The following is a 6,964-nucleotide window of genomic DNA, read 5'->3' on the forward strand; positions in this document are numbered from 1 at the left end:
TAACTTTCAAGTTTATGTCTACCTGGAAGAGTCAGCCAGTTCAATTTCTTCAACACCTGTATGACGCTTTCCCACGAATCGAAGAAACCTGTGACCATTCGTGCTGTCCTCTGTGTGTATTCAGTATCTGCTGTTAGTCCTATCTGTTACAGGTCACATACACTTAAGCAATATTCTAGTAATTTATAAGCAATCTCCTTTGTAGACAAACTGTAGTATGATACCTGCCCTGCCCGCGACTGGGTCTCTGTGTTCGTTCCTTTTCATATTGCCCCATAGTGTTACACCCAGGCATTTGTATGGATTGGCAGATTCCATCAGTGTCTCACTGTTGTTATAGTCACAGGATACTACGCTTTTTTCGTTTCGTGGAGAGCGCAGTTTTGCATTTCTGACGATTTAAAGCAAGTTGACAATCCTTGCACCACTTTGAAATCTTATCAACATCTGACTGAATATTTATGCACCTGCTCTCAGATAGTACTTCATTATAGATAACTGCATCATGTGCCAAAAAGCCTGATTTTACTATTGATATTGTCTGCTACGTCATTAACAAGAAATGAACAGCAAGGGTCCCAACACATTTCCCTAGGACACACTCCAACTTACTTCTACGTCTGACTATGACATCCAAGATAACATGCTGTGTCCTCACTACCAAAAATTCCTGAGCCCAGTCAAAAATTTCACTCGATCTCCCCCCCCCCCCCTCCAATATGATCAAACTTTTGACAATAAGCATAGGTGTGGTGCTGAGTCAAATGCTTTTCGGATATCAATAAATGCTGCATCTAACTGATTGCATTGATCCAAAGCTTTCAGTATGTCATGTGAGATAAGTGAGAGTTGGATTTCACATGATCGATGTTTCCGAAATCCATGCTGGTTTGCATTGAGATGAATCACGATTTTGGAACGTCTTTTGTTTTTCAAGAAAACGGTCTATTGGCACACGGTGAAACACAACTAGCTGTTCAACCACAACAAGTGCTGAGCACTACTGCAAGGGACTTTGATCCAATTCCGTATGTATAGATTTCCAGAAGGCTTTTGACGCCATACCTCACAAGCGGCTTGCAGTGAAATTGCGCGATTATGGAATATCGTCTCAGTCATGTGACTAGATTCGTCATTGTGGGTCACTTCTACTACCCTTCTTGTAGAGGGGTGTGACCTGCGCCTTTTTCCAAAACCGGGGCACGGTTTTTTGTTCGAGGGATCTACGATAGATTGCAATTAACTCCACCGCAAATTCAGTATAGAATCTGACAGTCATTCCATCGGGCCTTGCAGCTTTGTTCAATTTTAACGATTTCAGCTGTTTCTCAACACCGCTGACGCTAATAATTACTTCATCCATCTTTTCAGTGGTACAAGAATTAAGCTGGAGCAATTCTCCTGGATTTTCCTCTGTAAAGGAACATGTTAAAACTTTGATGTTGGTCAGGGTACAAGTGCGTCTGAACAAAGAGTACACCGAACTATGGGCCTCCTCAGCCGACGACCCATGCATTTGCCAGTGTTAACACCATGACATAGGCAACTACGACTGAAATGCCCACGTGACCATCGGCACTGGACGCATTGGCATAGCGTTGCACGGTCTGATTAGTCCCGATAGCGTTTTCTTCATGCCAATGGAAGTGCACGAATCCTTCCTCATCCAGGGGGACAGCTCTTTGATACCCATATTGTGGTCCGAAGACAAGCTCAATTATGCTCTGGGGAACATTCACGTGGGCATCCACGGATCCAGTGGAGCTCGTGCAGGGCACCATGACGGCCAAGAAGCATCGTACACCCCTTCATGATGGTCATGTTTCCCGACAGCAGGGGCATTTTTCAACAAGATAACACTCCACGTCACAGGCCAGAAATATGGCAGAGTAGTTCGATGAAAACAGTGTCGAGTTCCATTTGATGTGTTGACCCCCAACCCGATCTGAACCCGATCGAACACATCTGGCATGTGGTTGAACGTGGCGTCAGAGCTCATCGCGTCCTTCCCTGGAATTTGGTGACTTGGGCGTCTGATGTGGAGCCAGCTCCCTCCAGCGACCTACGAAGGCCTCACTGCTTCCATGCCTCGATGCGTCGCCGCTTTTATCCGTGCCAAAGGTGGACATGCCTGCGTGTATCCGGTATATGAATTCACAGACCAATCAATCTTGGAGTTCTGAAGATGCTCGGTATTGAGTTAAAAATAAGAATGTGTAGTGTCAGGGAACTTGGGAAATGACGTATAGTTATTTTACGCACAATGATGTGAGTGTACATACCGCCAATGCGCTTTTGACGCCATTACGGCAGGCTTTCTCTAATGGAAACTATCGTCGTCCGTAGACCTCCTTTTCCTTTTGTTGATTTTCAGCTTAAAACCTCTTTTCCGCTGCTGTTCCAAGTCCTTTGCCGCCTGCCAGAATTGTAACCTCATCATCAGACCTTCAAGTTTTCTCCCTGATTTCTGATCCTATTTCCTCATTCTCCTTGGTTTCTATTACAGATTGCTCAATATACAGACTCTAATGTTCTGAACTGTAAGAAAAGTGAAAAGTATGAATTTCCAGGTAGAAATTATGGTCCAGTTTGACTCCTCAAAACTCTTGCATACCCATCTAACACACGTAATTTTTTCGCTTGGGACATCGCATGTAAGCCGGCCGAGGTGGCCGTGCGGTTCTAGGCGCTGCAGTCCGGAACCGCGGGACTGCTACGGTCGCAGGTTCGAATCCTGCCTCGGGCATGGATGTGTGTGATGTCCTTAGGTTAGTTAGGTTTAAGTAGTTCTAAGTTCTAGGGGACTGATGACCTAAGATGTTAAGTCCCATACTGCTCAGAGCCATTTGAACCATTTTGAACATCGCATGTAATCAGTAATGTGTCACAGGTATGTAAACCTACCTTGTTTCGTCTCATTATACTTATTGCCTCATACATCCTTTTCCCACTTTCTTACACCTCTTATCTTAAGGAACTACACCGAGAGCGTGGATTCTGTAAATCGTTATATTTATCGTTAATCACGCCCATCGATACACCTCTATGCTTCCACTGCCGAATTCTCATCATACTCCTCGGCCCTCGTCTTAAATTTTATGAATGAATGTTTATATGCCTTGTTTTAAGACGAAATAAGATTTATAAAACTGGTTTGATTTTCCAAAATTTTAGAACACGTTCAAAGTGGATGCTATTTACGTTTCTCAGTACTGTACATATTTTGAAGACCCAAAAAATGTGCAAACAATGCCTCTGGAATGTCGAAGTACAGCTCGTTGTTGAAGCGCTACATCGATAAAAAAACATCGCTGATTCCTTGCGAGGAAATAAACGATCACTTATTCGAAAGTGTACGATGTATCAGAATATTGCAACTTGTAAACGCGTTCTAGTTCACAGTTACTAGAAACAAACAATGAATTCCTGCATTTCTCGGAGGCACGCTGACACTGCGATAAACAGCTTTCTTTAAGATAATGATACCACCTACTGGGATCATACAGATACCGGAACAAGGGAAGCACACGTTGTGAAATGTATGCTATAATAAGGCAAAGCGAGTTTGGTTCCCTGAGATGGAAAGAAATGGAGCATACGCGCTACATAACGACTGAGGACGCTAGCTGTCAACACAATTTACGGCTTTGCTTGGACTGAGTGTTTGGATTTTTTCCCATTCGAGCGCCACAACAGCAGATCGATCCGAGGGTAATTCCAGTAACGGCTGTTACGTAAACACGACAAGTCTGTTTATAGTTACGTCCTTGACCGGGTTATCCCTAGATAATAGCCCGCTTTTTGCTCCAAGTAATTCAAGTAGTGTCCAAGAGTGCAATGTAAATTCGACAACGGAAAATAATAGGAATTTTAGTACATGAGTGAATGACTGTCAAAAGTATCCACAACTAACTACGAACAGCTTGGAAAACAATGTTTATCTGTAATTATTCGGTATCGGTAACTAGCAAGGGGAGAGGACGGTAAGTGGGTCGCCTGTTTTGATCAACTTTCTGTAAGGACGTTCTGTAATGAAAGTAGAGGGAAACGTGTTTCGGTTATTTGTTACACACAAATTTTTTAAGAAAATCTATCTCAAAGTTGATGACGGAAAATCGTATTTTCTGTGCTTTACAACGAAAGCGCATACATTTTTTTATCAGTATAATATGAGATACAAAGTTAATAATGTTCGAGTTATTAACGTTTTTGTGTTCTCATGCTGTAGGTTGGGCACCTCTGATTCGGCGATTTGGTATTAGATTGCTGGACGGTGTTCGATTCTTAGCTGTAGCTTTTTTTAGCTGTATGTGACAACAATCTGATAACTGGAATACTTTTCTTTCCCCATCTTGAAGTAAAACATCGGGAGATGTGATAAATTATTTAATAAGTATATACAATGTACTAACAGCTATTTTCATTGTGATACATACTATAAAAATAAATCTAAAGAATGTTATTGTTAACCGTAGATGATCATCTATTCGAGGGCCTTTTTGCAATGAATGAGATGAAACTTAGTATGACAGGCAAAACATACTTACTTATGGCACCATGCGCAAAACACGCACAGGATCTCGCCACATTGACATATTTTCCGGTACGCTGTTCGTGGAACACTTATTTGAGTCACCTTGCTAAACAGAGATGTGTCAGGTATCGATTTAGATGCGTGCAAAGCGTATATAAACATATCTAGAAAGATAGGCGAGGACAACTAGTTATAAACGGAGGCACGAATTTTGATACCATACGTTCTATACTATAATTCTCTGCTCTGCTGTGATGTGATGTCGCAAGATTTTCAAGTCGTGCTCCTAAATTATTTACTTGTCCGAAAACGTTGCTGTCACACGGTTGACAAAGAAAGGTACATTCCGGTGGTGTCAACTTCAAGATGCATGTCGGTTGAGCATTATCGTCTCGTAGCGCGTCATGTATCCCGAAGTACTGGGTGATCAAAAAGTCAGTATAAAACCCCATGTCATTCCAAGCATGTGTGTCAATTTGTACCTCTCTCTCTACATTATTACGTGATTTATTCAGTTTTCAAATTTATACCGACTTATTGATCACCCGGTAAATCAGCTGTCACATTATATATGCTCGATTATTAATTACACCTGCCGATGTTTTACTTAAAAAGAGGAAATAAAGGTACTTCCAATTATGAGAATATTATCAGATTCGTACGGGAAAAACCCACGACCAAGAAGTGAACATGGTCCAGCAGTCTGGTAGTTTACTGTCTCGAACGATGATTTCGCTCTGCTAGATATCTACAATGACGGATGCACAAGTTACAACACAATAACGCTAATAACTCCAACATTATTAACTTTGGACCCCATATCATACTAATAAAAAATGATTTGTTTTTAGTCGGTCTTTCTATGTATAGCGTGGAAAATACGATTTTTCCGTCGTTAACTACGACCTAGATTTTTTCAAGAACTTGGGAGCGTCTAGCAAGAAAGACGAAACACATGTTTCTCTGTTTTTCAATGCAGAACAACGTCCTTCAAAACTTGATCAAAATTGGCGACCACATGGCAGACCCCTCCCCTTGTAAGTCCATGTGTGACAGACTTCATTTTCTTCACTGAAAATATGTTTCAGAAGTTTTAAGCATATCATCCCTCAGTGAAAGAGAGGAATGAGGGCGAAATGCGGAAGAGTATTACACGACTGCGCCGAAAACCTGTGTCCATAGCCTCGAGCGCAAAGCAAAGGCGTACGGCCAGATGGCTGTAGCGGAATTTTCTCGCGTGCCGTGACGGTTCCACAGACTAGCTTGTGCCGCTAACCCCCGGGCTTAAATAAGAGTCTCTGCTTTCTCTGTTATTAACAAACAGCTCTCAAATAGATTTCTCTGTTTGCAGCCGGGCCGAATGTTTAATGAGGTCCCTGCCTCTCGCACAGCGGCGTGCCGATTCTTGTAAATATTACGGCTGCCGGTTTTAATTTTTCCGTAAATATTACCGCACCCCGAATCTTTGTGCCTGGACCACTCGCTTGACGTGTTTCCAGAAACCGCCTAAAAGCTCGGTGCGCGGAGGGGAGAACGCGCGGGCGGAGTTATAATCATCACCGCCTTAACTTCTCCAACTCTAGCACCCTCTCCTCTGGTTCACTTCGTTTCCTCTACCAACTGGCTCAACGTTCTAGGTAAGGCTAAAGAGACTGCCTGTACTACGCTTGTCTGTCCTCTTAGGGTGTGCGAGGGTGGTTTGATAATTCTGGTAACAAAGCAAGATGAAAAATGTTGACGAAACAAACAGCTCACCTAACTTCTCAACGAAGTCTCTTTTGAGGTATATACACTTTATTCAGCGGTCCTACAGCTTTTTCGTGCCATCGGAAAAATAGGTTCTGTCGAACTCTGCAAAATACCCGTTGACTGCAACCATCACATCCTCATTTGATGACAATTTCTTTCCAGAAACACAAAGTTTCAAGTTAGGGAACAGGAGAAAGTCACTTGAGGCTAAATCTGGTGAAAGCGGTTGATGAGGAATCAATTCATGCACCTCCGTCACTGTTATCGCTGATGTGTGGTATGATGCATTATCCTGGTAAGGAGCACTTTTTTGCGTGTCGGCCCTGGTCTTTTTCCAGCCAACGAAAGTTTCAAACGACCAACAATGAAGCATAATAGCGTACCTTTCCCCTTTTCCAGGTAATCTACGAGGATCATTCCTTGCGAGTCCCAAAAGAACAGTTGTCGTCACCTTCCCAGACGAGAAAATAGTCTTCGCCTTCTCCAGTGCACCCGATATAGCCCGTCGGCTTTAATCAGTGACGTCATAGTTTACTTGCAAGTATTAATGTCTTTATTTTCGAGCCAATGATAACAATCGTTTATCTTCTGTGGCGAGGCGTCATCATTGTAAACTGGAATAAATAAAAGGCTTTAAAAGACACGGCTACACATTGTGGATGATTTTTGTCGTTTGTATTA

The sequence above is a fragment of the Schistocerca nitens genome, unplaced genomic scaffold, assembly GCF_023898315.1.
Source record: "Schistocerca nitens isolate TAMUIC-IGC-003100 unplaced genomic scaffold, iqSchNite1.1 HiC_scaffold_468, whole genome shotgun sequence".
NCBI classification, from domain to species: domain Eukaryota; kingdom Metazoa; phylum Arthropoda; class Insecta; order Orthoptera; family Acrididae; genus Schistocerca; species Schistocerca nitens.